At 43.4% G+C, this 22,978-nt stretch overlaps 1 pseudogene; it reads right to left on the bottom strand.

The window, feature by feature from the left end:
- Nucleotides 1-1,008: 1,008 nt before the first annotated feature.
- On the bottom strand, nt 1,009-22,848 carry LOC136172640 (large ribosomal subunit protein uL3m-like; annotated as a pseudogene).
- Nucleotides 22,849-22,978: the final 130 nt, after the last annotated feature.

The raw sequence follows: 22,978 nt of genomic DNA, 5'->3' as shown, positions 1-22,978 counted from the left end.
GCTTGATGTGGGATTCAGACCCTGTGTTCCTTGGGGTGATCCTCTGCAATTGTAATTGTCTTCTCATTTGTGGGTCGCCCACCCCAGGGCTATGAATCCTGGCTAGACCATGTCTCCACCCCTCCTACCCTCTCACTGTGGTTCCTTCTTTATATTTTTAGTTGTAGGAGATCATTTCTATTAGTCCCCAGCTCATTCTCATTAATAGTTTCTCTGTAAGTAGTTATAATTTTGGTCTGCCTGTGGAAGAAGGTGAACTCAGGGTTCTCCTACTCCACCATCTTGGCCACACTCCCTCATTTTTCTTTTAAATAAAAGAGGTTAAATTTACAAACACTTTAAGATAACTTGGGAACTATACAGTAAAAAAAAAGAATGAATCCTTCAAATTACAAAGTTTTTCTAGTATGCAAACTGCCAGCTCCTCTAAATTTGGCGTATCCAATCTACTTAACTGATTTGTTGTCGTTCAGTCACTAAGTCACGTCTAACTCGTTGTGACCCTGTGGACTGCAGCATGCCAGGCTTCCCTGTCCTTCTCTATCTCCCTGAGTTTTCTTAAACTCATGTCCAATGAGTCAGTGATGACATCCAACCATCTCATCCTCTATCACCCCCTTCTCTTCCTGCCTTCAATCTTTCCCAGCATTAGGGTCTTTTTCAATGAGTTGGTTCTTCGCATCAGGTGGCCAGAGTATTGGGGCTTCAGCTTCAGCATCAGTCCTTACAATGAATATTCAGGGTTGAAATCCTTTAAATAGTAATTTTCCTAACAAGTTTAGTTGGAGAATGAGTAATATATATATTTTTTTTTTTTGAGTAATATATTTATGCCTTTGACAAAGATAACAAGTATGGTATTGCTGTGCTTGAGAACCGAGAATATAAATCCTGGCTAATTTTATTGTTCTGACCCATCAAAACTCAAAGAACATGTGAGGTTTTGCCTGTCCAGTAAGGATAGGCAAATATAATAGCAGGTGTGCTAGGTGGACACATGTTTTTACCCTACAAATCTTATGGTTTTTCCTCTTCATCTCCATTAGGAAAATACATAGGGAGTAGTAAATTTTAAGAGTAATCTTTATCCGTGAGCAGTTTAGAATCTCTGAGCAGTTTTTATTACCAGGTACAGAGCCATTTACATAGCTTATATTGTGCTTTCAGTCCATATGCTATCCTATCTGTGCTTCTCATATGTCCAGGCATTTTAGTTCCAGGCTGACTCTGGAAACATCACTGGTTGAAATTCTTCTAGGACGTCTGTGGATTTTTGTTTGACCATGAGTAGTAGTTCAGTTCAGTTCATTCACTCAGTCGTGTCTGACTCTTTGTGACCGCATGAACTGCAGTACGCCAGGCCTCCCTGTCCATCACCAACTCCCAGAATCCACCCAAACCCATGTCCATTGAGTCGGTGATGCCATCCAACCATCTCATCCTCTGTTGTCCCCTTCTCTTCCTGCCCTCAATCTTTCCCAGCATCTGGGTCTTTCCAAATGAGTCAGCGTTTCACATCAAGTGGCCGAAATACTGGAATTTCAGCTTTAACATTAGTCTTTCCAATGAACACCTAGGACTGATCTCCTTTAGGATGGACTGGTTAGATCTCCTTGCTGTCCAAGGGACTCTCAAGAGTCTTCTCCAACACCACAGTTCAAAAGCATCAATTCTTCTGCGCTCAGCTTTCTTTATAGTCCAACTCTCACATCCATACATGACCACTGGAAAAACCATAGCCTTGACTAGACGGGCCTTTGTTGACAAAGTAATGTCTCTGCTTTTTAATATGCTGTCTAGGTTGGTCATAACTTTCCTTCCAAGGAGTAAGCATTTTTTAATTTGATGGCTGCAATCACCATCTGCAGTGATTTTGGAGCCCAGAAAAATAAAGTCAGCCACTGTTTCCCCATCTATTTGCCATGAAGTGATGGGACTGGATGCCATGATCTTAATTTTCTGAATGTTGAGCTTTAAGTCAACTTTTTCACTCTTCTCTTTCACTTTCATTAAGAGGCTCTTTAGTTCTTCTTCACTTTCTGCCATAAGGGTGGTATCATCTGCATATCTGAGGTTATTGATATTTCTCCCGGCAATCTTGATTCCAGCTTGTGCTCTATCCAGCCCAGCGTTTCTCATGATGTACTCTGCATATAAGTTAAATAAGCGGGGTGACAATATACAGTCTTGACATACTCCTTTTCCTATTTGGAACCAGTCTGTTGTTCCATGTCCAGTTCTAACTGTTGCTTCCTGACCTGCATATAGGTTTCCTCAAGAGGCAGGTCAGGTAGTCCGGTATGCCCATCTCTTTCAGAATTTTCCAGTTTATTGTGATCCACACAGTCAAAGGCTTTGGCATAGTCAATAAAGCAGAAATAGATGCTTTTCTGGAACTCTCTTGCTTTTTCGATGATCCAGAGGATGTTGGCAACTTGATCTCTTGTTCCTCTGCCTTTTCTAAAACCAACTTGAACATCTGGAAGTTCACGGTTCACGTATTGCTGAAGCCTGGCTTGGTAAAATTTTTTTTTGTCTTGGTGAATTTTGAGCATTACTTTACTAGCGTGTGAGATGAGTGCAATTGTGCGGTAGTTTGAGCATTCTTTGACATTGCCTTTCTTTGCGATTGGAATGAAAACTGACCTTTTCCAGTGCTGTGGTCACTGCTGAGTTTTCCAAATTTGCTGGCCTTTGAGTAGTAGGCTGAGTAGTAGGCTGGCCTTTAAATCCCCATGTTTTCATGATGCCTCAAAAACCTTTACCAATATGATTTTTGTTGTGACATTCATATACTGTCTGGGAGAAAATGAGCAGCATAACAAGGAATGCCTGGTTTAATGACAGTGTTGTCTGTTATTCTAAAAGATTTTTAACTTCCCATACTGGCAACAAGTCAAGTTTCTAGTAGATTTCCAATATAGATATAAATTTACAGAAATGTGATACAATTTTTCTTCCTACAGTTAGGGCTGCCATTTTTCCATTATGGTTCTTCTTTGGAGTGTATTTTAGGCTGTGACAATCTTGTATTTTGTCACCATATCCTTTTGACCATCCTTAGTCCATAAAGGCATCACTCCCAGCTTCAGTGTGATAAGGTCAACTTTAGAGGAACCTGGTTCCCAAGGATGTAAAGGCCATGGTTCATCTTTTAATGGATGTAGTTTACTCACTAATTGGGCTTTTTTTTTTTTTTAATCAGAGATCAACTGCTTAACAATATTTTCTTTGCAAAGATGCTTATTCCATCTGTTATGCCCGATGTCCGAATCCCCGAGCGGGAAGAGAGAAGGCTTCCGAGACAATGCAACTCACAGGAAGGGAAGTTTATTACTGACTCGAGCCAGGACTCCCTGCCGCAACCAACGCAGTGGTGTGGGTCAGAGAGCCCCGAGCCCAAGCTGTTACACAAATTTATAGAGTGAGAAGCGGATTGGTTACATGTTTGCAAAACAATTTAATTGGTCAATACTTTCGCACGGGGCGGGACTTTCCTGGGGGTTTCTGCCCCGTTCCTAATTTCCTAATTGGCAAACATCGGTGAAAGCTAATTGGTCCTAATTGGCAAACAGTGGTCATTGTTAAGCGAAAGCTACCTGATAGTAGGAAGGCCTACTCCTAATCTAAGTTGCGTTACTTCTGCTCGCCTCACATTCCTCCCTGTCTGTTGTTCAAGTAGAGGAATCTTCCTCTTTTCCATCTTGGGCCACTGACACTATAAGTGGACCCAGGAGGGTGGAAATTAAGGTAGTTGAAAATAAGACTCAAACCATCTCTGCTGGGCTTCCCGTTCTCTTTCTAATCAAGACCACCTCAGACAAGGAAGTCAAAGACTTCTCTAAATGACTGATTCTCTTACCACTCTTGTATGGTCTGCATAGAAACCTCGCAGATCCTACCCTGTTGGAGAAAAATCAAGTCATCTACAGCAGCTCATAGGAAAGCCCTTGGCCTTGCAGAGATAGTAAAGCTTGATTCACCCATATCTGAGGTACTTGGCCCTGCGGGTTGCGCCACACTCGGGTCTACCAAATCTCTGTTTCCTACGTCCCATTCCCGGGGCCCATCACAAGAGGTTACACAGCTTCAGCTCCTGCAATAATCAGCAGGAGAATTAGGAGACCTCCCGGTGGACGAGTACAGATGAGGTCTTGCCTTCCATTCTGCTCCTGTTCTTGTGTGGCTTGCCGCACGTGATTGCAGTGAACCCAGGGTCCAATCCCGTCGACCTCAGTAAAATCCATCTCCCAGTGTTGCCCTGGCTCTTCCCCTCGGTACCTCACTCCCGTGTGCTGCTTTTTCCCTGTCCTCATCAGCTGGCACGCTTTGCAAGCCTGGATTATCTCTCGTTCAGTTGTATTTTATCAACACGCAGATTCAGTCCATACCCAAGCTGCTTCTTCAGAGACTCTGGCATCTCAGGGGGAGGAGGGCGAGGGAGCCTGAAGTAGACCTTCACAGAGTGCAGTCAGAATGCCGATCATGATGATGCGGGCAAAGAGTCTCTTCCATACACCTCTAAATCCAAGTCTCTTGAGGACCTGAGAGGTTCTGCTACCCTTCTCTTTATTCAACACAGACACCACGGAATCAGCAACAGTACGTTCAAAGCAGGATCTGTCTCATCCCAAGAGGAGCAACCCCCTTGTATACATTTTGGGAGCTGCATCCCCCAGAGTGTAACCTGGTTGTTTGAATTCGAACCTTAGCAGCTTCCATAGGAGCCAGAGCAATGTTCAGCACTGGCAGAGGCAGCCAAATACAGTGATGTGCGCCACAGATAGGCATTTTCCTCTCCAAGCATGTTGCTGTACAAAACCTTGAAGACTTCATAAAAGCCAAACTTGCAGAGCCCCTGCAGGGAGTAGCCAATGAGGGTCGGGGCCCATCCTTTGGCCAAACCACGGAAACCATCCTCTTTGAGTAACTGAAAATCCATTAAGAATGCCCTTGTACTTCTGTGGGTCCACCTGCATACGGCATTTCACTAAATCCAGAGGAACAGCAGCAGTGTGTGTCAGACCACAACTTAAGACCCCACCAAAGCCACACAGTGCATAAAACTTCGCGGAGCCATATTCACAACTGTACTCTTCTACCGTGGTGGCTCCAGCTTTCCTTTGCCCATCTTTTACATAGCTGCTCCCATCGGTGAACCATACTAGCTCACTGTTGTCTAGGGGTACATCAGTTAAGTCTTTTCGTGCCGCCAGGGCCTCCACCAGTATCTCGCTGCAATCATGGAGCTACAAACAGCTGGAATGGCTTATTTGGGTTAGGCAGGGCAAGGGCTGGGTCTTCTAGTAGGGCCCGTCTGAGTGTCTGGAAAGCCTGTTTCATTGGCTCAGTCCAAGTCCAGTTTGGGGTCTCTTTACTTCCCTCATACAAGGGCCGGGCCTTCTCAGCAAACCCCATGATCCACAGTCTGCAATATCCAACAGTCCCCAGAAACTCTCTCACCTGGCGGGGGGTCTTGGGCTCTGGTATCTGCAATATTATTTCCTTCATGGCCTGGGTTATCCACCTTTGCCCCTGCCTGATCTTATACCCCAAACAGGTGACCTCTTGCTGGGCTATTAATTGGGTAGAAGAAGGACCTCTGGGTGGCAAGTCCGATATTCGTAGAGGTCCTCACTCAGAGCCTCTTGAACCTCTGTGGGATTACCAGTTGGCCTTCCCCCTCGGTCCACTCAAAGGCAAATACCTCCTGGCTCTGGGCCGCCAGGGGTAGGCTGAAAAAGGCATCTTTCAAGTCCAACACAATGTACCAAGTGTACTCAGGCAGCAAACTGCTCAGGAGGGTATACGGGTTAGAGACAGTGGGGTGTATGTCACTCACCCATTTGTTGACTTCTCGCAGGTAATCTGTCCCCCCTGGCTTCTTCACTGGCAGTAAGGGGGTGTTCCAAGGGGATTGACACCGCTTGATAATTCCAGCATCCATGAGACGTCGAATGTGGGAGTGATCCCCCGCCGAGCTTCCTGGCTCATGGGGTACTATCTCACCCTCACAGGAGTTGCCTAGGCCTTTAGCTCGATGACGACCGGATGTCTGTTTGGCCAGTCCCATCCCTGCCGTTTCAGCCCAGGCCAACGGTATTTATTCATCTCTTAAGGCTAGGGATAAGACATGTATCGGCTGTCCAAGTCCATAACCATTCTCTCCCCAAGAGTTCTCACCTGCTTAAGCCTCTCTAGAAGAGACAGATGTTTTCAATAGCCAACCACTGATCAGCAAAGTAAAGTGCCACAGCTGTGAGTGAGTAACTTTCTGGGTCTGATCTCCACCATAGAGAGGTACAAAGCCTACACTTGACAGGCTAATTCCAGATTTTCAGGGTCCCCATACCTCAGATCTAACATGTAATCTTCAGCAGAATTTTCCAGTTCCTCATGACTGCAATTATCCAACATATCCACAGGGAATGCCATCGGCCACAACAAGTCTCTTCCAAGTAAAAGGGCTGGGCATTCTGGTATCACCAAAAACGAATGGGACTCCTGGTGGGTCCCCAGATCTTTTTGTCCCCATGGCTCCTTGCACCAAGCTGGTCTACCATGAAGCCAACGGGTTTCCCTTCCACATATATGGTTACCCAGGATTCGGGGAGGGGTGCCGAGTCTTGACTCCCCTAGTCACTGTCTTCCCCCGCATATAGAACACGAGTTCTAGGGGAGATTCTCTGTCTCTGGGTCATACCTCTCCTCAGGTCCCTCTTAGGGCACTCATTTTTCCAGTGCCCCTGTTCTCTGCAGTAGGCGCACTGGTCTTTCTTTAGGGCCTGCCTTTTTGGATTCTGTTTTTCTCCTGTCCAGGGGTCTCGAGGTTCCCTCAGTTCTGTTCTGGGCTAGCTCCCTCTGGTTCTTCCGCTTTTCCCTTGTTCTATATTCTCTATCTTCCTTCCTGATGATCTCAGCTAATTCCCTTTCCTCCCGTCGAATTCGTTCTTCCCTTTCTTCTGGGGTCTCCCTATACCTTTTCAGCTGCTTTCAATAAATATCGTCTGTTTTGTAATTTCTTCTTAATATCTAGGGCTGCCTGATTTACAAATGCTAACAGAACTGCAGCACGTGACTCCTCAGCCTGGGGGTCCATAGGTGTATATTGCCTGAAACCTTCCATTAGCCTCTCTAGGAAGGCTGCCGGGCTCTCAGTGGGACCTTTGCCAAATTTGTCAGCTTTCTTGCTGTGGCTCGCAGGCCTGCCATCAGAGTCTGGCGGTACACTCGGAGGCGCTCCCTACCTTCCGCTCGCTCAAAATCCCAGTTAGACCGCAACAGAAGAAACCCCTCGTCCACGAGATGAGGCTGGGCAGTTGGCCTCCCGTTGACCCCTGGGACCAGTTTCCGCGCTTCTGCCAGAATTCGCTCCTGCAACAGCTGCTGACAATCCTAGTGAAAGGAGAGTTTCACCTGGTTGGGCTCTAGTTACTGAGGCTCACTTATTGTAGGGCCTTCAGAGTCCGCCAGAGTGTAGCCCTGGCCAGGACTCATCAATTGCCCCACAACCATTCGCCTGTTCACTGAAACTCCTGCCTGAAAAGTCTAATTAAAAACCAGAGACAATGCCGGCACACACACAAACACGGAGCCGAAGACAAACACACAGACAGACAAACGTCGGCCGACAACACAGTTTCGGGCCCCCTGACCAGACCAGACTCAGGATCAGGAGAGGAACTCTCCTTCCCACAGAGCCGGCTGCCTTCCAGTGCGCTCGCTGGCCTCGGCCTTATGCCGGCTAGAGAAAGCTTTCTCCTGTGCCAGATACCTCCCTTGCTTTACAGCAGGGCCCCGGAATTACTCTGGGCTTCCTGTCCTGAGACAATGCCGGCACACACCAAAGACAAACACACAGACAGCTGACAACACAGCGCTGGGTTTTCGGGCCCCCTGAGTTTTTTCGGGCCCCCTGAGTTTTCCTGAGCACCGGTTCTATTATCTATCCTTCCCTTCTGTCCTGGAAGTGTTCTCTTCCCCCGGTAAAGGGATCCCGGACGAACCCCCAAATGTTATGCCCGATGTCCGAATCCCCGAGCGGGAAGAGAGAAGGCTTCCGAGACAATGCAACTCGCAGGAAGGGAAGTTTATTACTGACTCAAGCCAGGACTCCCTGCCACAACCAACGCAGTGGTGCAGTCAGAGAGCCCCGAGCCCAAGCTGTTACACAAATTTATAGAGTGAGAAGCGGATTGGTTACATGTTTGCAAAACAATTTAATTGGTCAATACTTTCGCAAGGGCGGGACTTTCCTGGGGGTTTCCGCCCCGTTCCTAATTTCCTAATTGGCAAACATCGGTGAAAGCTAATTGGTCCTAATTGGCAAACAGTGGTCATTGTTAAGCGAAAGCTACCTGATAGTAGGAAGGCCTACTCCTAATCTAAGTTGCGTTACTTCTGCTCGCCTCACACCATCAAGTGCAACTCTTGCTGTGGGGTCTTCTAACAAAGAGCCAGGTGTTCCTTCTCTTCACCAAGCCCTGAGCAGCACCTGGGCTACCTATGCCTCAGCCCAGTGTGGACTAAAAAATATAGTCACAACCTGAAAGTAGAGAGTTGTTTTATTTGGTGGGAATGCTTAAGACTCTGAGTCGGGGAAACAGCATCTCAGTAGCTCTGAGAAAGAAAACTGCTCCAAGGAGGCAGGAGGGGAAGTCAGGCGATATACAAGTTTGCAAAAAAGGGAGCAGGCAGTCTGGACATCAAAGATCAGGTTATCAAGTTAAGGAATTTAGCATTCTATGTATGGGAAGATGCAAGCCTCTGGGCTCACTGAATTTATTCTTTTCATATGCACTTCAGCTATCTGGTCCAATCCTGTTTCCTTGTTCACTTTGCTTCTTGCATTCCCCCAGCTCCTCAGCAATCACTGTGGGGGCTGCCCGCTTCCTCTGGATTAGTTTTTGGAGTCCTCATTCATATTTGGAGGCCAAAAATTGCTGATGGCTGTGACATTTCTTGTTTATTGATATGAAAGGAGATATTTTCATTTCATATCAGCATTTGTGCACTGGTCCGCACTGGCAACCTCCAACCAGGTGTCCTGTGGCGGGAGAGGTGTCTTTTTGAGACACTTTTAGGCATTCCCACCACTCTGTTTTCAGGGCTTCTCTGCCAAGGGTCAGACATCCATGAACTATTCAACCAATGATCTGATTAGAACTTATTTCTCTTGCTAGCTGAAATTTTGTGCCCCTTATGTCCTCATTTCCCTCAGTTCCCAGTCCTTCACCATTCCAGTCTTTGATTTTATGAATTTGGCTATTTTTGATATCTGTTATAAGTGAAATCATGCCGTCATCTATGATTGGCTGATTTCACTTAAAATAATGTCCTCAAGATTCATGTATCTTATTGCATATTGCAGAATTTCTTTCTTTTTAAAGGTGGAACATCCATTGTGTTTGTGTGTATATATCAATCACATTTTCTTTATCCACTTATCTATCATTGGACGTTTGTTTCCACATCTTTGCCATTGTGAATAGTGCTACAGTGAACATAGAAGTGCTAAGATATTTGAGATCCTGATTTCAATTCTTTCAGAAATGGGATTGCTGGATCATATGGTAGTTCTGTTTTTAATTTTTTAAGGAACCTCCATGATTGAGCATGTGGAGCAGAGCCCAATAACCTGATGACTTCCATAGGCTGTATGTTGAAGGGGGAGCATTTATTTACTTGAGACTTAAGAGACTTTAGGGTGTATCTGTTACCTTAACTATTATGGGTATTTTTAAATGCCTGTGCTATAATTGTTTACCCAGCTGGTAGTCATTAGTATTGACTCCTTCAAGTAATTACTACATTTTTGTTTCATTTTCAGTAAGTTAATTTTAGGGGTCCTGCTGGCATTTTAGAATTTTGAAAGAAAAATTTCACTGGCTTGTTAAAGCTAAAGCTCTATAGTGTCTATATATAAAGTAAAACAAAGCTTTGAATTATAACATATCTTAAAAATAGGGCTGTTAGCAATTACTGCAGCTGTTATATTTTGGGGCATGCCTGTACATATGTACACATGTATGTATTTTTTATCCATTTATTTTTATTAGTTGGAGGCTAATTACTTTAAAATATTGTGATTTTTGCCATACATTGACATGAATCAGCCATGAATTTACATGTGTTCCCCATCCCGATCCCCCCTCCCACCAATGTATGTGTTTTTAATTGAACTATTCCTTGCTTCTGATAATAAGGAAGCCTAAGTGAAAAGACTTTGTTATATGCAATAACTTGTATTTCAAACAAGTTAAATGTGGCTTTGTTCATTGCTCCATTAAAAGTGATAATTTCATAAAAATAGGGCTTTTAGTGTTGGTGTAGATGAGATACTAGTGTGTTCTCCAGGGTAAGACAGTCAAGTCTTCCATCATTTAGCACAATCTATATAATCATTATAAAAATTATATACTCAGTATGTGCTTGTTGTTGTTTAGTCAGTTAGTGGTGTCAGACTCTTTGGGACTACATGGACTATAGCATGCCAGGCTTCCCTGTCCTTCACCACCTCCCAGAGCTCAGATTCATATCCACTGAGTCAGTGATGCCATTCATCCAATATGTGCTTAGACATTGGGAACCCAAGAATAAATGAGACAGGCTTACTTCTTTTAACCATGGCATTTTAAATCACATATTTACCTGGCTGACTATGGGCAAGCTACTAATCTCTATGAGCTTTAGTTATTCCATTTGTAAAATGGAAGCAGTATTACTGTTACATTCCTTCTAGGATTCTGATGGAGTCTTGTTGCTGTTCACTTGCTAAGTTGTGTCAGACTCTTTGTAACCCCATGGACTGCAGCATGCCAGGCTTTCCTGTCCTTCACTATCTCCCTGAGGTTGCTTAAACTCATGTCCATTGAGTTGGTGATGCTATCCAACCATCTCATCCTCTGTCATCCCCTTTTCTTCCTGGCTTCAATCTTTCCCAGCATCAGGGTCTTTTCTAAGGAGCCAGTTCTTTGCTTCAGGTGGCCAAAGTACTGGAGCTTCAACTTCAGCATCAGTCCTTCCAATGAATACTTAGGATTGATTTCCTTTAGGATTGACTGGTTTGATATTCTTGCTGTCCAAGGGACTCTCAAGAGTCTTCTCCAGCACTACAGTTTGAAAGCATCAATTCTTCGATGCTCAGCCTTTCTTTATGGCCCAACTCTCACATCCATATATGACTACTGGAAAAATCATAGCTTTGACTAGACAGACCTTTGTTGGCAAAGTGATGTCTCCGCTTTTTAATACACTGTCTAGGTTTGTCATAGATTTTCTTCCTAGAAACAAGTGTCTTTTAATTTCATGGCTGTGGTCACCATCCTCATTGATTTTGGAACCCAATAAAATGAAATCTGACACTGTTTCTATTGTTTCCCTACTATTTGCCATAAAGTGATGGGACCAGATGCCTTGATCTTAGTTTTCTGAATGTTGAGTTTTAAGCCAGTTTTTTCAGTCTCCTCTTTCACCTTCATCAAGAGGCTCTTTAGTTTCTCTTCACTTTCTGCCATTAAAGTGATATCATCTGCATATCTGAGGTTATTGATATTTCTCCCAGCAATCTTGATTCCTGCTTGTGCCTCATCCAGCCCAGTATTTTGCATGATATACTCTGCATATAAATTAAATAATCAGGGTGACAATATACAGCTCTGTCATACTCCTTTCCCAATTTTGAACCAGTCCGATATTACATGTCTAGTTCTAACTGTTGCTTCTTGACCTGCATACATGTTTCTCAGGAGGCAGGTAATGTGGTCTGATATTCCCATCTCTTTAAGATATTCCACAGTTTGCTATAATCCACATAGTCAAAGGCTTTAGTGTGGTCAATAAAGCAGAAGTAGATGATTTTTTGGAATTCCCTTGTTTTTTTTTTTAGTTCTACCACTTTATTGCTGCCAACCCATCTCCCTCCACCCTCGTGCACACATGCTCAGTCATGTAATCCCATGGACTTCAGCCTGCCAGACTCCTCTGTCCATGGACTTTTCCAGGCAAGAATACTGAAGTGGGTTGCCATTTCCTTCTCCAGGAATTCCCTTGCTTTTTCTGTGATCCAGCATATGTTAGCAATTTGATATCTGGTTCCTCTGCCTTTTCTAAGTCCAGCTTGTTCATTTGGAAGTCTTGTTTCACATACTGCTGAAGCCTAGCTTGAAGGATTTTGAGCATGATCTTGCTGGCATGTGAAATGAGCATAAAAGGAGATTAAATGTGTAACACAGTGCCTGTTCTATACTAACGACTCAGTAAATATCAGTTTGTCTTTTTTAAAAGATTTACTATCATTCGTGGTAGTTGGTAGTTAAAGATTTCCAAAGAGCAATTCTTAGCTTCAACTCTGCCCCTGAATCAGCTACAGTCCATGGAGTCACAAAGAGTCAAGACACAAGCGAGCAACCAACACACTCACTTTCACGCTGAATCAGTAGCACCAGAACTTTATGTCATCTTGATGAGGAACTTCCTTACACTGGGGCTACTGAGTCAACACTGTTCTCCACAAAAGCAGTTTTATAAGAATTTCATTTGTTGTTGATTATTTGGTAAGTCGTGTTTGACTCGTTTGCAATTTTGGCTAATTCCAATTTATTTTTCTTTGTTTTTGGCTGGTGTTTTGGTGTCATATCTAGAAATCCCCTTGCCTAATCCAAAGTCATAAATATTTATACCCTTGTTTCTGTTTTGTAGCTTTAGCTCTTACATACATGTCTATAATCCACTTGGAATTAATTTTTGTGTATGGTATGAGATAAGGGTCCAAAGTGATTCTTTTGTATGTGAATATTCAGATGTCCAATCATCATTTGTTGAAAATTATTCTTGGCATTGACATATTCGTGGCATTGAATTATCTTGGTCCTGTTGTGGAAAAGCAGTTGAACACAAATCAGTTTTCATTCCAATCCTAAAGAAAGGCAATGCCAAAGAATGTTCAAACTACAGCACAGTTACTCTCATCTCATGCTAGCTAAATAGTGCTCAAAATTCTCCAAGTGAGGCTTCAACAGTATGTGAACTGAGAACTTCCAGATGTTCAAGCTGGATTTAGAAAAGGCAGAGAAACCAGAAATCAAATTGGCAACATCCATTGGATCATAGAAAAGGCAAGAGAATTCCAGAAAAACATCTACATCTGCTTCACTGAATACGCTAAAGCCTTTGACTGTGTGGATGACAATAAACTGTGGAAAATTCTGAAAGTAATGGGAATATCAGACCATCTCAGCTGCCTCCTGAGAAATCTGTATGCAGATCAAGAAGCAACAGTTAGAATCTGACATGGAACAGAGGACTGGTTCCAAATTGGGAAAGGAGTACGTCAAGGCTGTATATTGTCACCCTGCTTATTTAACCTATATGCAGAGTACATCATGCAAAATGCCGGGCTGGATGAAGCACAAGCTAGAATCAAGATTGCTGGGAGAAATATAAACAACTTCAGATAACACCACCCTTATGGCAGAAAGCAGAAAGGAACTAAGGAGCCTCCTGATGAAAGTGAAAGAGGAGAGTGAAAAAGCTGGCTTAAAACTCGACATTCAGAAGACTAAGATCGTGGTCCCATCACTTCATGGCAAATAGATGGGGAAACAATGGAAACAGTGAGAGACTCTGTTTTGGGAGGCTTCAAAATCACTGCAGATGGTGACTGCAGCCATGAAATTAAAAGACACTTGCTCCTTGGAAGAAAAGCTACGGCAAAACTAGACAGCATATTTAAAAGCAGAGACATTACTTTGCTGACAAAGGCCTGTCTAGTCAAAACTATGGTTTTTCCAGTAGTCATGTGTGGATGTGAGAGTTGGACCATAAAGAAGGCTGAGCATCGAAGAATTGATGCTTTCAAACTGTAGTGCTGGAGAAGACTCTTGAGAGTCCCTTGGACTGCAAGGAGATCAAACCAGTCAATCCTAAAGGAAACCAGTCCTGAATATTTGCTGAAAAGACTGATGCTGAAGCTGAAGCTCCAATATTTTGGCTACCTGGTGCGAAGAACTGACTCCTTAAAAAAGACCCTGATGCTGGAAGAGATTGAAGGCAGGAGGAGAAGGGGACGACAGAGGATGAGATGGTTGGATGGCATCACCAACTCGATGGACATCAGTTTGAGCAAGCTTCGGGAGATGATGAAGGACAGGGAAGCCTGGCGAGGTGCTGTCCATGGGTCGCAAAGAGATGGACATGACCGAGCAACTGAACAACAAAAACAAACATGTGGGTTTATTTCTGGACTCTCAGTTCTATTCCATCAATCTATACACCTATCCTTCTGCATAGCTTTCAGTGTAGTTCTAACTTACATTTGTGTTTTCCTGATGACTAATAATTGCCCTAGAGGTTCTTTTTTGCCCTTTCCCGTCAATCCCTTTCTTTACTCCTTAGAACTGACCACTGATTTGATTAGTTTTGTTTTTTTTTTATATACATCAGTCTTTGCTGTTCTAGAACTTTACATAAAAGGAACCACACAGTATGTACCTATTTAGTATAGGCTTCTTTCACTCAACATAATGTTTTTGAGATTCACCTGTTGGGGCCAGTGTGAGGAAAGCAGGAGAGACTCTATCTTGAAGCCTGTCATCCGTCTTAAAGACAGGATGTGAACTGGATCTGAACCCTACCCAAGAGTGAGGAAACTGTTGCTAGTGAAAACCAGGTCTCCTGGAGACTTCCCTCCCCTACAACCGGAGATTGTAGTTGAGGTCAGGTCACCCCTGTTAGACTAACCATGGAGACATCCCCCCTTGATGTATAATCTTTGTCCCCCCACCCCTTTAACCTTAATTGTTTGTTTTCCTAGCACCTCCTTGTTGTAAAACTCAACCATATACAACAAAGAGGTTGCTAACATGTAACCAGTCATGTAGTGGGGGGTATAAAACTGGGCCTCTCAGAAACATCAGGGTCCTTGTTGGGAACTGATTCCCCTTGGACCTGCTGGCGTAGTAAACTGTACTCCACTGTCTTGAGTGTCCTTTGCGACACTCAAGTGTGTTTTGCGACTGCGATTTCCACAACATTTCTGGTGCATTGGCTGGGAAGCCCTTGGAGAGACAGGCCCATTGAGCCTCTGCCTGTAACTTGCTGGGACCAGAGCCTCTGGGAGGGGAAGGTGCCTCCCCCTCCAGATTGACTCTTGTTTTAGCAACTCATCCTTCCAGGTGGACTTTACAAGACTGTGGATGACAGAAGTGAAGTGCGCAGGTAGGTCTCACTGTAATAGTGGAAAGAGGGGCCTGATCAACCTCTCGGGGCTGGATGAGTCTACGGTGGCTGTGTCCTCATAGGCTCAGTGGGAAATTGTTTATTGAAATAACTGATACTCTGTTAACCAGGCCTGTACTGATTGTCAACATATCTTTTGGTTTCCAAGGGACTGTTCCCTTTGCCTCGACACCCTCCCATTCTTCTTAGGGACTCAGGGACCTCCTGGGCATTGCTTGGGGTCAGATTGGGAACTGTGGCTTTGGACACGTTTGCCTACATTAGCCAGTGATAAGACCATCTTGGATTTCGGAAGGATCAGACTTGTACAGAGAAGAGTTCGTGGAAGCCTTAATTGATTGGATCTGGCTGGCTGCTGAGAGAGCAAGAAAAGCATGAGAGGTATTACCATTGAAAGACTTGGCAGGTAAAGCCCTTTTCACCCCAGTCATAGCTGAGGTAAAGTGGCAATTACCTTGTTTCTTTGAGTGGAGACATCAGCAGTGGCTGGGATATAAGACCCTGGCAAAGGAGCGACAAGATAGAAGTTGGACTTGCCATAAGTGATAAAAGGAAAATAAAAGCAGGATGGGTGGTGGAGAATCCAAGTCGACCATTTTTGAATGCATGATTAAAAACTTCAGAAAGGGCTTTGGAGGAGACTATGGCATAAAGTTAACCCCAAACAAGCTTAAAACCTTTTGTGGATAGACTGGCCATCCTTTGGGGTAGGATGACCTTCAGAGGGAACCCTAAAATTGGACAAAGTTCAGGTTGTGTACTCTGTGATAACCAGGCAGCCAGGCCACCCAGATCAGTTTCTGTATATTGACTCATGGCTAACTGCAAAACCCACTCCCTTGGGCCTGGGTTTGTTACCTTCAAAAAAGAGAAAGCGAGATTTTCCTGGCTCAGGCAGAACCCAGGCAAGAAAAGCCGAAAAAATATATATAATGATCCAGAGGAAGAGGAGCGCCCACTTCCTCCCCCATACTGGGGAACATGACAGGGACTCCCAGGCGTCTGAGGTCTGCAAAGAAACCTCAAGAGAGAGAGGTTTTGCAGATGCCTTTAGGAAAGTCCAGGTGGCACTGCAGACCGGCATATTCATCCTGGCCCCACTGCTCTTTACTGCCAGCCATTCTCCATATATAAGGAAAGGGGGCTATTAACTGCAACTGACGAAGAGATAAAAAATAAAGATAAAATTCTGCTGCTGTTGGAAGCAGTGTGGGAACCCGCTGCAGTGACAGTAATGCACTTGTAGGGACCACCAGTGGTTGGACACACCTCAGACGAAAGGGAACTGTCTGGCCAACTGAGCAGCAAAACAAGCAGCAACCAAACTTATGGTGATGCCTGTGGAGTCTAACCTACTAACCGCCCAAGCGGCCCCAGTCTAAAACAAGGGAAAAAAAACCACCTGGGCGTGAACTGAGTGAGATTTTAGCTTGCTATTTTGTCTTACCATATCTAATAGCCTTGTGTGCAGATGTAAGCCTCCGATGCCTAACCTGTGCCAAGGATAACCCATCTCCCAAGGAGAATGGGCCTCCCGGAATACAATTAAAGGGGACAGCTTCATTTAAACATCTTGAAGTGGACTTCACTTAGGTAAAGCCATGCCATGGATACAAATATTTGCTGGTGATGGTATGTACTTTTACCGGATGGGTAGAAGCTTGACTTCTACCTGACCATGACTGAAAAAGCGAAGGAAGTGGCCCGATTCCTGCTGAGAGACATTATTTCTAGGTTTGGGTTCCCTCTGAGTATAGAATCAGATAATGGGCCTGCATTTGTGGCTGAAATATTCCAACTGGTCTGCAAAGCAGTAAATATTCAATGGAAACTACATACAGCATATAGGCCACAAAGCTCAAGAATGGTTGAGAACAAACTGGACCATCAAGGTGACTTTGGCAAAATGGGTGCAAGAAACTGGTGCCCCCCAGATGGACATGCAGTCATTAGTGTTAATGAGGATCAGAATGAAAAAAAAAAAATGAGGATCAGAATGACCCCCTGGTCACCCGGGTGTTCTCGCTATGAGATAATGTTCGGGAGGCCTCCCCCACTTATTCGGGAAGTAAAGTGAAATTTATTACAAAGAGAAGGGATGGAGGCGTTGCAGCAACTGGAACAGTTGGGAAAGGTCATCTGTGACATTACCCTTTATATTAAAAAAATACCATTTTCTCTAGACACTACTGTATACCCATACTCACCGGGAGATTTAGTATGGGTAAAGGATTGGAAGCAACAGATGCTGTCCCCGCCCACCTGTAAAGGGCCATACACAATTGGACTAACCACTCCCACTGCAGTTAAAGTTGCAGATATTACTCCCTAGATTCACCAAGAGGAAAAGGGGCCTTGGACTGCCCATCCTAACCTGGAGGAACCACTGAAGACCTGATTTGTCTTCCATCAGCGACCACAGATTCAGGATGGAGCTCCTGCAGATAATTCTGCTGTTCCTGATCAGCGCGATGATCCTACCAGGAGTGCAAGCTTAGGATAATGTGTTCCTGTCCTGGGCCCACGCGTATACAAACTTCCACAGTACTTCTCACTGTTAGGTTTGTGGGGCCATGCCTTTGTCAGTGATGGATGTACTCCCTTGGTGGGTGTCTCCCCTATGCAGAGGGGACTTCAGCTCCCTCTGCTCATTTTTGAGACAGCAATGAGAGGTGTTTGCTTCCTCGGTAACTCACAACCTGTCACTTCTTACTTGGTATAACCTGGACTTTAGCCAGATTGATCAAGGCCATGGGATAACGTGTGAGGTAAAATGACCAAAGCCTATACCTTTTACTTGAAAAATACAAGGAATGAGAACTCAGTGGCCAGTAAGAAGGGCCAATCCATCAGGTAATTTGATTAATTTTACAAGATATGGGATGAATATTTTTGGATGATCCCCAAAAAAGGCCAACCTATTGTCCCTGCCCCTATCTGTTGAGAACAAAGGGAGCAAGAAGTTGGATTTCGTGACCATCCCATAGATCGAAAAGAACTAAAATATGTGGGATACTTGTCTTCTGAGGAATGTGAACAAATATTGAAGTCACTTATTGTCCAGATTTACCAGCTTGCTGGCCTGGCTCAGACTGGAAGTACAACCCTGGGGTCTGATGGGTGGCCCCTAATGGCACCCAATGACTGTGTGGATCAAATTTATGGCTTTGGCTTCCAGTCGGTTGGGTCGGCTGCTGTACATTAGGATTTGCCTTTGCTCATGGAAGTATTAAGCCATCCTTACAACAAGCCCCAGTAAATTTGCCTTATTTACATGCGCAGTGGGCAAGGTCTGTGATGGTTAAAATAAAAGCTCTGACTAACTTCACAAAACAGGCCCTTTTGGACAACACAAAGGCAATCCAAGCTTTAAATGAAGAACAGATACAAATGAGAAAGGCAGTGATTCAAAATCAAATGGCTTTAGACATACTTACGGTCACCCAAGGAGGGACCTGTGCTATAATTAAAATAGAATGTTGTGCATATATCCCTGATTTATCTGGCAACATATCAGCCACTCTAGACAACATGAAAAACCAGGTAAAAGCTATGTCTAATGATAATCCTCCTTTTTAGATGTCGGTATTTTCTTGGATCAAAGGTGATTGGTGGAAAATGTTTTTGTAATTATTTTGTTAATCATTATATTATTAATTTTGGGGCCTGTATTCTCCAGTGTATAACTCGATGTGTAACCTCCAGACTGACAACCCTGCTGCAGTTACTTAGTCCCTGTGTGCTGTAATTACCCATGACCGATGCCCAATGTTAAAGATAAGATGAGCATCAAGAGGGGGGAATGTTGGGGTCAGTGTGAGGAAAGCAGGAGAGACTCCATCATGAAGCCTGTCATCCATCTTAAAGACAGGATGTGAACTGGGCCTGATCTCTGCCCAAGAATGAGGAAACTGTTGCTAGTGAAAACCAGGTCTCCTGGAGACTTCCCTTCCCTACAGAAGACAACTGGAGATTGTAGTTGAGTTGAGGCTGCCCCTGTTAGATTAACCATGGAGACACCCCCCCTTGATGTATAATCTTTGTTCCCCCCCTTTAACCTTAAAGTTTGCTCTCCTAGCACCTACTTGTTGTAAAACTCAATCATATACAACAAAGAGGTTGCCGACACGTAACCAATCACGTAGTGGGGGGTATAAAATTGGGTCTCTTAGAAATATCAGGGTCATTGTTGGGAACTGATTGCCCTTAGACCCACTGGCATAATAAACTGTATTCCACTGTCTTGAGTGTCCTCCAAGGTATGTTTTGCGTCCCTGGATTCCACAACACACCCATGTTATTATTTGTGTCAGTCGTTTGTTTCTTTTAGAAGAAATTTTTATTATGAAGATTTTCTAATTTATTTCAACTTCTTTCTTTTTCATGTAATTTCTGTGTGAAAAATTCTAGACTACTAGCTAATTTTTTACATTTCTCATCCAGTAGCTGATTCCTTTAATTTTGGTACAGTTTTAAGTCTGTTCAGTTTTGAGTCTCTAACTTTTCATTTATTTCTGTTTTTTTTTTTTTAATCACGCCTGTGTAGTTTCCTTCTTAGAGTCCCTTGAAGGCAATACCATTTTTTCTTCCTTTCAATGTTCATATTGACATCTTTTACTAGCTTGCTTATTTAAGTATGTATTTATCCAAACATTTTATTTTTTCCAACTTAAATTTTGTTTTTCCTCTTGAGTTATTCAAATACATTCTTAGTTTAGGATGCCTACTGATTCCTAGAAAATTTGCCAGTATAATTTGTGATATTTGGGGAAACCCTCTAGATGTAGAAGGAACCCAGTTCCTTCCCTGCTCTTTTTCTTTTTTTCAGGTGCATTTTTGCAGATGAGCCTGGAAGCATTTGTTGCAAAAATATGCATTTGCCTCTCTGGTTACATGAAAGAGGAGAAATGTACAAAAAGGCTAAAGTGAGCTTGTGCTGTTATGAGAAAGAGCTTCCATGGTATTGGCAGATACCTTGGTCCCATTAGAAAGTCAATGGCCCCTCTCTACTCCCACTGCTGCCAAAACTAAAGCTGCTGAAGAAGAGTGAGTTTGTGCTGTGGTTTGCCCCACCCTTTCTACCTTTCTTTCGTTTGAACTCTCAGTGTCCTCTGAGAGTTTTCTGTCCTTTCTTTTCTTTTCCCAAACGAAGACTTCCTTGGGCAGAACTGTCAGACCAACGCGTCAGCATTCCCTAGTGCTGCCTGCTCCTCCTCCTTTATTCCTCTGTGCAGGCCTCTGCCCTCTTTCTGCCCAGCCCCCAGTCCTCAGTCAGAGTTCAGCCAGAGAAGCAGAACCAACAGGAGATAAATTTAGAAATGCATTGCACAGAATTGGCTTGCATAACTATGGTGGCTGCGAGGGGACACTGGTAGGGTGGACCGTCAGGAAGGGCAGAATGGGACTCCTGGGCATCAGTTAAAACTGTTATCCACAGAGCAATTTCTTCTTCTGAGAAACCTCAGTTCTGCTCTTAAAAACCTTTTAATTAAAAAAAAAAAAAAAAAAACCCGTTTAACTGACTGAATCAGGCCCACCAGATTATCTAGGAGAATCTTCAACTGATTACAGATTTAATTCACATGGACAAAATATCTTCACTGTAACACCTGAATTAGGGTTTGATTAAATAAGTGGGGACTCTGTCTAGCCAGGTTGACTTATAGAACTGACCAGCACACCCCATTTCTTTTAAAATTTGACTTGTATATAGTGGCTTAATTAGTGGTTATTAATGGAGAGAGGGAAGTGGGGAGGGGCAAAATTGTGATAGGGGATTAAGAGGCAGAGACTATTATAAATAAAATAAGATATAAGGATATAGCTTAAAGCATAAAATAAACAAGCTATGAGGATATATTATACAGCACAGGGAATACAGCCAATATTTTATTATAACTTTAAATTGAGTATAATCTATAAAAATTTTGAGTCATTATGTTGCACATCTGAAACTGATATAATTTTTAATTAACTATGCCTTGGGACTTCCCTGGTAATTTAGTGGTTAAGGCTCTTTGCTTCCAATGCAGGGGGCATGGGTTCAGTCCCTGGTCAGGGAACTAAGATCCCACATGCTATGCTGTGTAGGGGGAGGGGCCCCTCAAAAATACCTCAATTAATTAAAAAGTAGATTTCAGTTCATCACAGTGAAGAACCTCCTAACAATCGTAAATCCTCAAAGTAATAGGCCATCTAGTGAAATAATGAGTTTTTTTCATCACCGAAAGCTATTCAAAAAGAGATTGGCTGTAATGAAAGATTTCTGTATTGAAAATGAGATATAGCAACAGTCATAGACACACAGAACAAATGATGGTTGCCAAAGGGGAGGGGGTGGTTGGAGGATAGAAATAGGTGAGAAAGATCAGAGGTACAGACTTACAGATCAGAATAAATGAGTCACAGTATGGAATGTAGTGTGTGGAATATAGCCAATAATTGTGTAATATTTTTGTATGATGACATGGTAACTAGACTTATGGTGGTGATAATTTTGAAATGTACAGTAATATAAGATCACTGTGTTGTATAACAGGAACTATTGTAGTATTGTAGATCAAAAATACCTCAAAAGCAAAAAATAAATAAATAAAATAAACTCATAGGAAAAGAGATCAGATATGTGGTTACCAGAGGTGGTGGTTGGGGGAACTGGATGAAGGCTGTCAAAAGGTACAAACTTTCAGTTATAAGATAATTAAGTACCAGGATTGTAAGGTACAACACTATTGTATGTTATATATGAAAGCAGTTAAAAGTAAATCCTAGGAGTTTTCATCACTAGGAAAATATTTATTTAATGTCATACCTATGTGAGATGATGATGTTTACATTTATTGTGATAATCATTTCATAATGCACATTCATGCTGCACATCTTAAACTTACACAGTGTTATGTGTCAGTTATATTGCAATAAAACTGTAAGAGAAAGAAACATCATTTAAGAGAGCCTATGGAGGGGAAGACATTGCAAAAGCAGCCTCTATTTGTTGAGAGTGGTCCTTAGTCAGCGGTCAACAAAAAAACAGAGACATCAGTCCTACGCCTGCAAGGAACTGAATTATGTGAACACTCCGAAGGACTGCTTGTTCCATAAGCCTCCAGATGAGGATGCTGCTAGCTGACACTTTGATTTCAGCCTTGTGAGACCCTAAGCAGAGAACCTAGACAAAACATGCCAGACTCCTAGCTTGCAGAATCTGTGAGATAATACATGTGTGTTGTTTAAGTTACTAAATTCATGGTAATACATTATGCAGATAGAGCAAACTAAACCAGGCCTTGTTTCTGGATTAGTTTCTCCCTCCAGTGTTTCTCCTTTGTCAGTTGGCATGATAGTAAGCTTTGTCAGTAGGAGGTGCTGGAGAGACACTGCAGGAGGAGGGTTTTTCTCCTCTCTTTCAACTCCTGGGTACTTTTCTCACTGGTGCTCCTGAAGTCTGTACTGCTTCTGCAGCATCTGCTACTGTGTGCCAGTAACTCACAGTACTTCCCTGCGGGCAGCTTCCTCCAGCATCCTCCAGAGTGGCCTTGCAGTTATGAGGTAGGGGCTGGTTTCCCTCGGCAAGTTCTGCGGGTGTGATACCATAGCAAACGTCTCCACCATTCAGCGAAAGAAAGAAAGTGAAAGTAAAGTCGCTCAGTCGTGTCCTGTTTGCGACTCCATGGACTGTAGCTCACCAGGCTTCTCCGTCCATGGGGTTTTCCAGGCAAGAATACTGGAGTGGGTTGCCATT

This window comes from Muntiacus reevesi, chromosome 7 (genome assembly GCF_963930625.1).
Source record: "Muntiacus reevesi chromosome 7, mMunRee1.1, whole genome shotgun sequence".
Classification (NCBI taxonomy): domain Eukaryota; kingdom Metazoa; phylum Chordata; class Mammalia; order Artiodactyla; family Cervidae; genus Muntiacus; species Muntiacus reevesi.
The sequence above is the reverse complement of the archived record's forward strand: the minus strand, read 5'-3'. Positions and strand labels throughout refer to the sequence as shown.